At 42.4% G+C, this 14,396-nt stretch overlaps 1 protein-coding gene and 1 long non-coding RNA gene across 2 annotated transcripts in view; one reads left to right on the forward strand and one right to left on the reverse strand.

The window, feature by feature from the left end:
• SDHD (succinate dehydrogenase complex subunit D) overlaps positions 1-14,396 on the reverse strand; it is a 112,764-nt gene that overhangs the window by 85,844 nt on the left and 12,524 nt on the right. The gene's annotated exons all lie outside the window — the stretch shown is intronic.
• LOC121102929 lies at positions 45-6,583 on the forward strand. Its single transcript, XR_005835082.1, has 2 exons — positions 45-1,800; positions 5,113-6,583. It is a non-coding gene; the product is annotated as an uncharacterized LOC121102929 (long non-coding RNA).

Consider the following 14,396-nt stretch of genomic DNA (forward strand, 5'->3'; position numbering starts at 1 on the left):
GCACAAGTTGGGGGAGCAGCAGGCAGAGGGAGAAGCAGGCTCCCAGCTGAGCAGGGAGCCCGATGTGGCACTCGATCTCAGGACCCTGGGATCATGACCTGAGCCAAAGGCAGAGGCTTAACCTACTGAGCCACCCAGGCGTCCTTCAAACTGCACTGTCTTAAAGACATTCCTTCGGTTATCTGATTCCAATTCCAAGGGAGCTATTTTACCTTTCTGTAATAACTTGCACATAACTGATAGCAACACACAACTCTTATCTATAGACGCTCCAGTTCTGTGCTGTCCAGTGGAAAAGAAATGGATTTCCCTTCTCCCTTCTGGAAAAACCAATTTTGTCACCAGTTGCACATTTATTTCAATATTCTTGATCTAAAAATGGCCTGTTCTTTGGATTCTCTTTTGAACAAGCTGTAATCTCTCCCTGATTCCCTCACTGATGAGTAAAATAAAATCTTTAATGGGTGATTATCTTGATATCTGTATAGAAGTCTTGACTTTACCTTATTTTGAAAGTTATCTTTTAAGAGCATGCAAGGGAGACAGGCGATATAAGAAAGTGGGAGAAATTCAGGGAAAGAGGAAGAGGCAAAAGGAAAAAGATAAGGCAGCTCTCTTGTAAAGTCTGAGGGAATGAATTAGAAGCCAGGCCTCCTGAGCGAGTCAATCCAACACAAACCTTTCTGTTTTCACATCTGTTGTTCTCTTGAGTTGTGCCATTAGTATGTGCTGGGAAAAATATAATTAAGAACAAAATCCCCCAATCCAGAAAATCTCTCCACAAAGGAAGAGAAAGAAAACAATCTTATACTGAGTAAGCATCAAACCAGAATGCGATGCACGTCCCAAGCAAGCCACTAAGAGACTGCAAACGTGGAAGGAAATTCCATCCCCTTATATAGCCGAGCAGGTACAACCCATCACACACACATTCTCCAGAGAAACAGTAAGTAGTCCTCAAGTAAGAGGATGTGATGCCACCATGTATTACACGTAGTACATCCGAAATTCACCTGTAATTGGGGTGACCATCTGTGTTAGTTAATTGGTTTTATACAAAGAAAAAATAAAATTCCGTTTTTATGACAGGAAGTAGTTTTGCAACTGGTAGCTGAAGCTAGGCTCCTACTGGCACAAAGACACTGGGAGATAGGGGCACTATTCCCAAGGGGGCCCCAGGTCCTTCAGAAAGACATACCTGGGTCATAAAGCTGGCCAAAGGTTTACTTCACTTTTAAAACGAGACAAAGAAAGAGTTTACAAGTTTTCTAAAGTAAATGCTCTAAGAAAAGGGAGGGTGGACAATGTCTCTTCCCTTATTTTTAACAGGGAGAAATAAGCCGCTGATTCTAAATGTGTATTTGCCCTTCCATGTGTAAATCATGACTCAGTGTAACTGCAGTATTCAACTGTTGGAGGTGTGAACAATGCACTCCCCCAAAAATGGAACGCTCAGCCCCCCAAGGACAAGTCCAGTTCAGTCTTCTCCAGACTCTCTGCTTCCCATAAGCATACCAGAACCCTGTGTGAGTACAGCGCCGAGAGAGAAAGAGAGACTCCAGCCCCCTTGACATTTGTAGCTGAAGGATTCCTGCGTCACCACCACGTTCGTTGTTCCTGGAAGGGTCACTATGGGACCTAGTGTCACAGATGCTTGGAGGAAAGTCTGAGGGACTTTCGATCTGCTGCTACAGTCTAAACGAGAGGGTTCCTCGAGAAAGGACGATCAATGCCTCGCTGTGAAGTTCAGTCAGTGGCTCTGAAGACAACAGCTCCTCTGATGCGCCTACTTGCCAGGGGGTAAGTCAGCCCCAGTAAGAGCGAATGCAGGGCACGCCTGGGTGGCTCAGTCAGTTGAGCATATGATTCTCGGTTTCAGCTGGGGCATGATCTCAGGGTCATGATCTTGGAATCTGGGATCCAACACCCCCATCAGGCTCTGCCCTGAGCATGGAATCTGCTTGAGATTCTTTCCCCTCCCTCTCCCCAACCCTGCTTCTCCTCTGCTCTGGAGCGTGTGCTCTCTCTCTCAAATAAATAAATAAATAAATAAATAAATAAATAAATAAAATCTTTAAAAAGGGGGAGCCTGGGTGGTGCAGTTGGTTAAGTGGCTGCCTTTGGCTCAGGTCATGATCCCAGGGTCCTGGGATCAAATCCCGAATCGGGCTCCCTGCTCAGCGGGGAGTCTGCTTCTCCGTCTCCCTCTGCTGCTCCCCCTGCTTGTGCTCTCTTGCTCATGCTCTCTCTCTCAAAAAAATAAATAAAATCTCTTAAAAAAATTAAGAAAGAAAGAAAACAGAGTGAGGCCAGGTTCCAGCACTAGGCAGCTCACAAACTGAGACGTGAGCCCTTCTCTGGCTCCCTTTACCAGCACAGGGGCCAGCTCACCAGTCCCCTATCCAGCCATCGTGGTTATTCTACAGCAGAGAACTGGAACTCCCGGCCTCACCTGCCAGAAGTCTTGGACTGCGCCATCCAGTTTCCCTCCTGCTAGACTCCCTAATGGCAAATGTTGGAGAGAGAGAGGTTGGACTTTTAAAGAAGAGGTTCCTGAGTTCCTCGGATAGATTTCCTACCTGCTCCTCAGAACCATGCACATTATGAAATTGGGAAGGGGGGTGGGAGGCAGGGAATACAGTAACACTCTTTTCCTAGGACAACGGAGAAAAAAGTCACAATTCTGTAGTCACGAAAGGCCAATCCAGTGGTTTCTTTGGTTAATTTCTGTGGTGATGCACAGCCTCCACTTACAAGTCAAGAAGCAGCATGATCTGGGGCGCCTGGGTAGCGCAGTCGTTAGGCATCTGCCTTCAGCTCAGGGCGTGATCCCGGCGTTCTGGGATCGAGCCCCACATTGGGCTCCTCCGCTATGAGCCTGCTACTTCCTCTCCCACTCCCCCTGCTTGTGTTCCCTCTCTCGCTGGTTGTCTCTCTCTGTCAAATAAATAAATAAAAAATCTTAAAAAAAAAAAAAAAAGCAGCAGCATGATCTTAAAGTCTTGCCTTACCAGGCATCCAGCTGCACTCACAATTAACTGGCTGAGAACTGGAGAAATAACTTCTCCATGTTCTCAGTACAAAAATTCAGGTTTGAAATGAAAGTTTACTTTTCCCCTGCAAGGAGGAAAAGAAATGGGGTAATTTTTAGAAAAAGACTTTGAAAGCCTGAGATAGGTAATCAGATGAGTAACTAGTCCTACTGACATGCTGTCTCCCCATCCCCTCGCTTTCTTTTTTTTTTTTTAAAGATTTTATTTATTTATTTGACAGAGATAGAGACAGCCAGCGAGAGAGGGAACACAAGCAGGGGGAGTGGGAGAGGAAGAAACAGGCTCATAGTGGAGGAGCCCGATGTGGGGCTCGATACCTTAACGCCGGGATCACGCCCTGAGCCGAAGGCAGACGATTTAACCGCTGTGCCACCCAGGCGCCCCATCCTGTCGCTTTCTTGAGAGCACAAGACCGCTTCATTCCAAAATGCCCCAAATTAGAATTAAAACATCATTTAGTTGTTGCATGGTTCTGAGTCCTTTTTCTTCTTCTTTTTTTTTTTTTTTTTAGGATTTTATTTATTTATTTGACAGAGAGAGAGCACAAGCAGGCGGAGTGGCAGAAGCAGGCTTCCCGCTGAGCAGGGAGTCCAATGTGGGGCTTGCCCAGGGTCCTGGGATCATGACTTGAGCCAAAGGCAGACACTTAACCAACTGAGCCACCCAGGCGCCCCTCTGAGTCCTTTTCTTAATCATCTTCCCTTGTCATTGGATATTATAATATTCCTAACAATTCACACTTTCTTAAAGTATATAGAGGAAAAATTCAAACTAAAATGGGTAAGTACTGTAATTCTCCAACTCGAAGCGGCGATGTGAATGCCAGAGGACTACTGCCTTGACTTGCAGGTGCTAAGTTGAGCAAGGGGTGTGGGGATTTCCACTCAGTTTCACAGGAAATGACCTGAAGAGAAAGTTTTACTCGGATTAAGCAGCTCCACTGGCCCTGTGACCCATCTTGGTTCTTAAATTTCATGGGCTCTGCTGACTCACTTCTCTATTTAAGATGTTTATCACCCAGGAAACAACTTACGCCATCAGAATCCATTTCCACTTTGAACGATGCCAAGTTTACAAAGCAACAGGGGAAAAGCTTAATTCCTTATGTGTAAGTTACAACATGAATGCCAGCAAAGCAGAAAAAAGTTTCACCTTTTACAGGAATCCTTTCCTTCTCTGGCATTATTGACCACAGTTCAAAAATGAAGAGGGGACAGTTGACTGAGGGGACTGGGCTCCTCTGTTTGTCTGAGCCTTAGTGGGATTAGCAAGGGTTGTGGAATGGGCTTCAAGTTCAAAGATCAGATCTTTACATTTGCCCAGTTATCCAGTAGAGATTAAGTTCTGGCTATGCTCTTCACACAGTAATTTATAAACCAAAATGTCAATTTATTCAGTTTGTATCCATTCACATACATGTGTGCACCCACAGACACAATAAAACTGGTAAAATTCACTGGGCAATATAATTCACTTCCAAGTTAAAAAAAAAAAAATCTATTTAAAAACCAAACCAGGGGCACCTGGGTGGCATAGTTGGTTAAGCGTCTGCCTTCGGCTCAGGTCATGATCCCGGAGTTCTGGGATGGAGTGCCGTGCTGGACTCCCTGCTCAGCGGGGAGTCTGCTCCTCCCTCTCCCTCTGCCCCTGCCCCTGCCCCCTCCCCACCTCTGCTCGTGCTCTCCTTCACACAGTCTCTATCAAATAAATAAATAAAATCTTTTAAAAATCAAATAATAAAAAATCAATAAAAATCAAACCATTATAGGAAGTTTACTTTTGAGTATCGTATCCTGCTATTGTCTTATGTGCCTCCTCACTGAGCTTATAAGCTCCTGGAGATCAGGAACTGTGTCTTTTTCATCTTTATATTCCCAGGGCCCAGCACCGTGCCTGGTACGTAGTAAACATTTAAATATTTTTAAATGTATGAGTAAATGAATAATAAGGATGTATGAGAAATCTCTTTGCAAAGCGTAAGGTACTACATGAACAAAGAATTACGATTATGAATAAGCATTGGGTCATTAAGCTACAACAGACAAATGTACCCACCTAGGTGCAATGGAAGCATGAAAGCAGACACTGCGAAGCAAGGGAAGATGCACATGTATAAAAGCAAGGTAAACGTTGGGGCACTTGGGTGGCTCAGTGGTTTGAGCGTTCAACTCGGTTTCAGAGTTGATCTTGGGGTGGTGGGATCGAATCTTGGGATTCTCTTCCTTTCCTCTCTCTCTGCCCGCCTCATTCTTTCTCTTTCAAATAAAAATAAATAAATCATTTTTTTAAAAAAGGTAGATTAATGTCATGAAAGTTAATGTTTTAGATAACATTTTAAGAGATATAAAGTATGAGAAATGGGGTTCTAAAGCATTTTAAGTGATCAAAATATAAAAATGAACTGAAGTGAACAGAGAGAAAGGGACCCAACAACTAAAGCTTACTATCTCCATACCATGTGTTCACCAACTTAGAAACTCAGGTTCTACACCTAATAAAAAACTGGGCAATGTCTCTAAAGGAGATTGTTTGAAAATTTTTGTTTGTGTTTCTCTTATCTTGGGGGTAGGGATGAGAAAAAACAAAAATATGGGTCAGTCAATGAAAATTTTCCAGAGAATACTGTCAGGCTCATTTTAGCCTAGAAAAAAAAAAAGATCATACTGATTGTGTTTAGGTGCCATGTTGAGTATGTTTGGGTTAAAATGTACACTGAGGGGGCGATAATCTGTAGTTGTCAGACCCTGATCTGGCCAAGAAATATTTTGATTTCCTTAACTTACTACTTAAAACAAAGAAGCTAAAAAAAAAAAAATTCTCAAAGTCCCCAGGCCGCTAAGTCATAGGAAGAAATATTCCAATGATAAATAAACCCCTAATTCTGTTATCACAGCCTTAAGGGAGAGGAGCCAGTGATAGTCATAGTTTGTGGGTGGGGAGAAGGTGCCCTAGCCACAAGCCCGGCGGGGCCACCAACACAGTTGAGTCATGGTTCAGGAGGCACCATTAACTCAGCGTCAGCCAGCAGTCATATCCATCTGCTTTAGGGGAAGAATATTCAGACCTGAAGCAGGACAATTGATGGCTAATAGAAAGTACCACTTCTTTATTCACAGCATCCTGATTTCCTTTTATGTATATGGTATCAGGGGCACCTGAGAGGCTCAGTCAGACAAGCGTCCAACTCTTGATTTCGGCTCAGGTCATGATCACAGGGTTGTGAGACTGAGCCCCGTCACGCTCTGAGCTGGGCATGGAGCCTGCTTAAGATTCTCTCTCTCCCTCTCTCTCTGCCCCTCTACCCCATTCACACTTCCCCTCTTTAAAAAAAAAAAAAAATTTGGTATTAAAAAAACAACAACAACAACTTGGTACTGGTAAAATACTGAGATAGGCCAGGAAAGATTTGGATAAGCTAATCCTGACATCCTTTAGCAACAAAATCCCTTTCTTCCCACTAGAAGGAGCAGTGTTCTTGCTTCTGGTCCAGTCTCCCTCCCCTAAAAGTCACTCCTCCTCCAACCCAAAAAGAAAAAAACCATACCTGTAACTATTTTTTGTTTTGTTTTGTTTTCTTTGCCTTTAAGTCACACGAATCTCAAACAAGAACAACAACAACAACAAACAACTGGGCAGAAAGTTTGGGGAAACTAGTCCTTGAGTATAGCCCTGGTGTGATTTGAAGTTAGGGGAGGAAGCAGGGAAAATCTTACTAGGACAGCATATTTTTAAAAAGTCACAAGTGCTCTGTCTTTGATTAGCTGAGACACACAGACAACCAGGCCACAGCAATAAGACAGAGATGGAACGTCGCAGGGCAGAAGCACACAAAGGCACAACTGCTAGGAATTGGGAATGAGGCCCGGACATGTGCTTACCGGTCTGCCCTCCAGATAACACATTTTAAGGGAGAGTTCAACCATCATGCCATTGGACAGAAATCAGAACCACAGGAAATCCCCACGCACTCTGCCTGGTAACAAGCACTAAAAAAAAATCTAAATCTAAATAGGTATCACTCTGTTCAAAGTTGAGAACAGAGAAAAAAAGCCAGCAAGGAGACTACTAGAAAACAAAACGAAACAAAAGGAAACAATAAAATAAGAGAAAGGAAAAAGTATTCCAGAGATTCAGAAGCTTCAAACACACCTGAATAATTTTTTGCTGGAGACAGAAAAAAATTGTAGAAAATGGATGGGCATTTTAAGTGGAATTGAAGAAGATGTGAATGTACAGAAGTAGAAAAACAGAAGAAAAAAGATGAGCAAAATTTTGATAATTGTGGAAGATGGGTGACAGGTACTTGCATATGTTTGTTTTTGTTTTTTTTTAAGATTTTACCCATTTCTTTGTCAGAGAGAGAGAGCACAAGCAAGGGGAGAGGCAGGCAGAGGGAGAAGCAGACCCCCAGCTGAGCAGGGAGCCTGAGGCAGAACTCCAGCCCAGGCCCCAGAGATCATGACCTGAGCGGGAGGCAGATGCTTAACAAACTGAGCCACCCAGGCGCCCCTTCTTTGTTTTCTTTTTTGTTCTGTTTTGCTTTGTTTTAAATTTTTATAGCAACAGTTTTTTTTTTTAAGATTTTATTTATTTATTCTACAGAGATAGAGACAGCCAGCAAGAGAGGGAGGGAACACAAGCAGGGGGAGTGGGAGAGGAAAAAGCAGGCTCCCAGTGGAGGAGCCTGATGTGGGGCTCGATCCCATAACGCCGGGATCAAGCCCTGAGCCGAAGGCAGACGCTTAACCGCTGTGCCACCCAGGTGCCCCAGCAACAGTTTTTAAAAGTAAAGATCTATTAGAGATCACAAATTCTGTGAAACTCCAAAACATTACATACATCTGCAAAAATACTAACTTCATTTCAATAAATGAGTTATATGAGTAAGAAAACATAATTTTGAAAAATCCCATTTATAACAGTAAGAAGGAACATAGTGGGAATAATCTAATTTAGGTAATAAAAGCTACTCAGACAAAAATGATAAAACTTATTTAGAGAAATAAAGGAACCCGGAAACACATGGAGACATACGCACGAACAAGACTAAAATGTAGTGAAGAGGACCATGCTTTCCAAGTTCATATACGGATTTTACCCAATACTTGAAGTGGTACTGTGTGAATGCGTACAGGTTAAAATTTCTCTTTCATACACTTCTTTGCCATAACATTTCTTTCAAGCTCTTGAGCCTTATGTACTAACTCTATTTTTAAAATTTTCTGTTTTATGATGTCTTGGCATCTTCGGGGAGCCTTGCTGGCTAGGGGGAGTCTGCCCTTTAGGACCAGCTAATTCCTAAGACAGTGAACAACTTTCTGATGGGCCCCCCTTTCCTATGGAAACCAACCAATCCAAGCCCATGCCCCCAACCACGTCCTGTGTCGAGCTCTCACACACAAAGCCAGGACTTCCCCTGCCCTAAATCAACTGAGGGCCAGACACCAGGCAAGCAGGGATGGCCCTATGCCCCAAAGCCTGTCGGATTTCCTCATACTATCCAATCCTCAACTGTGTGCCCTTCCTGGCCTTTCTGGGCCTTGCCTTTCCTTAGAAAGCAGAATAAGGGCCATGGCCTATATCTTCCCTTGCTCCTTTCTGTCTCCTAACACTGGGGCCTCCCCCTGTGGCCCTGCGTGGCATGGCAGGCCTGTTACTTATAACGCAACTCTTCTTTCAAGGGCATTGACCTCCCCGTAGTTTCACTCAGTCGTTTTTATAACTTAAGAGCTGAGCACACACCATCTCACTTTTCTGCATTCTTTGGCCATGATGTCTAGCTGCTTTGTTTTAATGTCTAGTTTTCGTGTCAGAAGCAGCTGGCAGTGCCAAAAACACTGATGTACAAGGTCACAGTTCTGTGGAGCATCTGCGGATCCCGCACTGGCCGCACCCCGCCTCGGGTCTGCACCTCCTCCCACACACAGGTGCACGTGCTCACTTGCTGATGCAGACGACACAGGCTCGGAAGCCACAAGTCCCTTCCTGATCACTCAGCACGGGCGAGGCACTGTGTTCGGGTCAGGGGTGGGGATACACAGGCAGCTGAGACCTGACCCCCGCCCTTCACAGTGTCACAATCCAGCTGGGTGAATAAAGCATTTCTAACTGTAGTAAGTGTGAACTGAACTTTTGCTTTCGCATCCTTCTGAGGGGTCTCCAAGAGAGCAGTTGCACAGCCATAATGCCGAGACTGAAGTCCCATCTGTAAAAGTGCCTATTTATTTTTCCAGAAGAAGGAAAAAGAGCTATTGAAATGAGAAGCAGGTGCTTTCTGAGAATGAATAAAAGAACCCTGTATAACCAAATTAAATCAAAATGGACTATAAAACTCTCTAGTCAATTAAATAAGTTAGGAAAAGTAAAAAACAAAAAGATGAAAAGACACTGGTGGCAGCTACGTGTGCACACGGTTCTGGAGGCCGGTGGACAAGACAAGAGGTGGAGGGAGCCAGCTGACAGAGACGATGGGGAAGGCAGTTTGGGGCAGGCGATGCGAAAATATGATAACGTTTTTACTTTAGCCTCTGATCGCTCACACACCTTGCAACCCTACACCTCTCACCAGAAGCTTCACTTTCACTACAACTATTAGGGCATCTTTCAATGGGCTGGCCTGGGAGCTTTGCTTTTAGCCGGTTCCTTCTCACACTAAAACTTAAAAACGCTGTGTGGGAAAATGAAACACTGTGTGACTCCCTGTTTCTGTTCTTTCTCCTTGGATTTACTTGTGAACTTACTCATTTTATGGCCCTTTACAGTTTGTATCACAAACTTTCACTTACCTATTGATAAGTGAAAAGGGTTCCTGTACCCCACCAGATTATGAGCCCCTGGGGTGCAGGAACTCTCCTTTTTCTGTGAATATTTACATGTATGTTGAGCAGAACCAGACAGGATATGAAGGACTCCAACTCTGCTTTCTCTTGGGGTCCTCAGCAAACTCATGTTTTCACATTGCCTGCTTTTCTGCCTGCTTCACTGACACTTCCTCCATCGTGTTATTAAGCTTTCTCATCTTTGGTAATCGCGTAAGTACTATGGTATCTAAGTGACGTTTTAATTATTGTAAGTATTATTATAAGTAAAGATGTTGCTATGTCCATAGACTTAAAAGCCATGGGTCTGGCTATTACTCTTGTTCATTTTTCTATAGAGTTGTTTTGATTTCTTACTGATTTGTTTTCTTTTTTTTTTTTTTTTATAATTTCTTTTTTTTTTATTTTAAGATTTTATTTATTTATTTGACAGAGATAGAGACAGCCAGCGAGAGAGGGAACACAAGCAGGGGGAGTGGGAGAGGAAGAAGCAGGCTCACAGCAGAGGAGCCTGATGTGGGGCTCGATCCCATAACGCCGGGATCACGCCCTGAGCCGAAGGCAGACGCTTAACCGCTGTGCCACCCAGGCGCCCCTAAGTGTCCAATTCTTGATATCAGCTCAGGTCTGGATCTTAAAGTCATGAGTTCAAGCCCATGTTGGAGCCTAGTTTAAAAAAAAAAAGAAAAGAAAAGGTGGTCTGTATGATATCCATTCTTTCATATTTACTAAGGCTTTTTTGTAGTCTACACATGGTCATGTGTCTTCTTGAAAAGAATGTGTATTCCCCAATTGTTGGGTTCAAAGTTCTACATGTGTCTATTAAATCAAGCTTATTAATTATATTGTTTAAATCTTCTATGTCATTATTAACTTTTGTCTAATTGATCTATTCATCTCTGTAAGACACTTGAAATCTTCCATGCTTTCTTGTAGAATTCTGTCAATTTTTGTTTTAGAAATTTTGAGGCTGTGATTAGCAGGTACATACACATTCAGGATCGTTAAAACATATTAGTGAATTTTTTATATTTTATCATGTAATGACCCTCTTTAACAATGCTTTTGGAGGGGGCGCCTGGGTGGCTCAGTCAGTTAAGCATCTGCCTTTGGCTCAGGTCATGATCTCAGGGTCCTGGGATCCAGCTCCTGCACTGGGCTCTCTGCTCAGTGGGTGCCTGCTTCCCCTCTCCCTCTGCCTGCCATTCCCCCTGCTTGTGCTCGCTCGCTCTCTCAGATAAACAAATAAAATCTTCAAGAAACAAACAAAAAAACCAATGCTTTTAGCTTTAAAGTCTACCTCAAATGATATAAATATAGATAGACCAGCTTTCTTTTGGTTTGTATTGTACTGTATTTTTCTGTCTCTTTATTTCATCCTTTCTTTATTCTTATATTTTAGGTTTATCTCTTATGCAACAGATAGCTAGATTTTTGTGTTAGCTCATCTAAGAATCTCTCTATTTTAACCAATGAGTTTAACCCAGTTATCCTCCGAGCGATCAGTACTATCTCTGGATTTAATTTCTACTGTCTTATTTGGGACAATTTACCATGCATTTCTTCTTTTTCCCCTCCTATTCTTTAGCTAGTGAATCATCCTTGGGCACCTGGACAATTTCTAAGTAAGATAGAGAATACAAAACATTGGTTACCAATTACAGTTTTAATATACCTTTAACTACTTTTATACATTATAGACTGACTATTGATGAACATGTTTAATAGAATGTCCCTATGCCCTTGGGTGATGTTAGTGTTTTCTGAGGTGCTCTGTACATCAGCTCTTAGTCACCTACCTTCTGGTTTTCTGTCTGTAAGGAAATAGAAACTCATTGCTGTGGTTAAAGATTAATCTAACTTAAGTAACTAATATATGTAACTAACATATATATAATACATATGATCAAAACTATAGTAGATATAGTAGATGCAAAAAAAGAATATATAAATTTGAAAACAAATGGATATGTTTTGTCTGTTTATCAAAGGAATTTCTACAGTTTACTAACGTAGAAAATTCAATAAGATACATGTAGTTGCCTAACATGCTAGGATTAATTACATTTTAAAGCTAAAGGCAAAAGCTTTAAATCTATTACCCATTTGTGTATTTGCATATGTGTAACCATATATACATGAAGACATATTAGTATAAAGAATAAGATGGATCTTGCAGTTTTTGTGCCACTGTCACTCTCTTGAATCAGTCTTACCTCACTTCTATTCTTTTTTTTGAAGATTCTATTTATTAGAGAGAGGGAGAGAGCGAGTGAGTGCAAGCATGAGTGGGGGTTTGGGGGGTGGGGGTGGGCAGTGAGGCAGAGGGAGAAGCAGATACCCCACTGAGCAGGAAGCCTGCTACGGGGCTCAATCCCAGGACCCCAGGATCATGACCCAAGCCGAAGGCAGATGCTTAACTGACTGAGCCACCCAGGCGCCCCAACCCTTTAAGTACTTTTTAAATAATAGTTTTTAACTTTTCTGCTTAGACTGAAACTTTCCTCAGTTCTAAGTTTTATGCCAAGGCCTAATGACACTGTAATTTACATTTTTAAAAAATCTCCATAAACTCTCATGTGAAGTTTTATAGAAAGACCCCATGAGGCTGGGCTTGACTCATCCTCTAACAGATTCCACCCATGGTATCTTGTAACTGTTACATTAAAAAAAAAAAAAATGAATCTCATACACATAGTCTGTATGCCCAACATAAAAGCTGTTTTTCTGAAAGGCATATCATCAGAGATTTTGTGCAAGCCCCCCCACCAGCATGATATACGACTAGGACACTAGATTTATTAGAAGAGATACCAATAAAAGTCAGGCTTGGAACCATACTGCAAGTGACCGTTTCAGGTACTTTTAACCTCACACAAAGTTCTCAAGCTCCAGGCCCACAGCCATGGATACATGCTGCCCAAGGTCATGTAATATCCAGACCCACTGGGGATGGACCTGACACCCATCCATAAAGACTCCAGAGGAACAGACAACTTTCCTAAGTAGATGTCTACTTCCCAAGATTCTGTGGATCGAGAACACCAGGTGTAGTGTCACCTTCTCCAAAAATGTTCTCACTCCTGATCTGACAACTGACTTGTACTTAAACTTCTATCTCATTTTGTTTATACTCTGTGTCTGAAAATTCTGCCAGGATCTGAATTCTTCGTGGGTAGGTTTCTGTTTGATCTGTGCTGACAAGCCCTGTTCAGGGTGTTTCCTGTATGCATGATGGTTTTTTGCTGGAAGTTCACATTCATTAGAACTTTGTGGGAATTTTTGAGGCTTGTGTTGGAGAAACCTTCCTCCAGCGAAAATTTGTTTACTTTCTACCAGGCATCTGGGGCACCATCAATCCAGGCAAAAGTTAAATCAGCAGCATGTAGTCTTTTTAAACATGCAGGTAGTATGAACTCAGGCCACAAACTGGCATAAGAACTGGCCCTTAACTCTCAGAAGAGATGTTCTTTCCTCCAATCAGAACCAAGGTAAGTCAGACAAGTTTCTCCTCTCCCTTGCTTTTGGAGGTAAAATGATTTTTCTAATTCACCCTCCTTTGAGGGTAAAATTCTTCATGGTTCCCGGTTTTAGGGAGTCTCCAATCAAACTCCAACATGAGCCCAGAGCTTTGCTCCTAGCCTCTCTGTTGCCTTCTTCAATCTAGAGCTCTAGGCCACCTGAGATCAGCAAATGACCCCAGGGCAAATGATTTACTTCCTTTTGCATGCAAATTATGTTCTGGCTTGAAAGCATTTCGTTGAGCAAGATGACTCATGTTTCAAAAGGTGCTCTTGGTTTAACATTCTTAGATGCACTGCAGCAAAATAATTTCTAATTTAGTCTGTCATATTGCCAAAAATAGAAATTCTATAAATTCTATCTCTTCCTGGATATCTCATAAATTCAAAGCTTTGGTGACCCATCCGTCCACTGTCATATCTAATTTTCCTCCAAAAATTAATGACCTCTTCCCATCCACCTATTTATGACAAAGTAATTGAACATACACTCCCTCCTCTCTTGATCTGTCACACCCCAGTATAGCTCTTAATGATTCTAAATTCTAAATATCTCTTAAATTTGTTTTCTTCTTCATTCTGGCTACACTGCATTTCATCGTCTTTTCTGCATCACTGAAATAATCTAACATTTCCATGCTTACCTCCCTCAAATGCACACTTTACACAGCTGTCAGCATAACCTATTTAAAATAAACATGGCCATATCATTTGCATAATTAACAATCTTCAGTGACTCCCCATTGCCATCAAGAGTTTCAGTTACTCATCATGGTACAGAAGGTCCTCTACAATCCGTATTCCCCCCCGCCCGTATGCAATCATACCAAATGATGTGCCGCCATCTGCTTCCTTGGCCACCTGTCAGCTCCTTTATCTTTTCAGATACCAGGTCAAGAAAACTTGCAAGCAAATTCTAACTTCGCCTTTTGTTAGATCACTGCGATGTGCTGAACTATTACTGCACTTACCAGTGTACTGCGATACACAGTATATAACGGAGC

This window comes from Ursus maritimus, unplaced genomic scaffold (genome assembly GCF_017311325.1).
Source record: "Ursus maritimus isolate PB19 unplaced genomic scaffold, ASM1731132v1 scaffold_16, whole genome shotgun sequence".
NCBI lineage: Eukaryota > Metazoa > Chordata > Mammalia > Carnivora > Ursidae > Ursus > Ursus maritimus.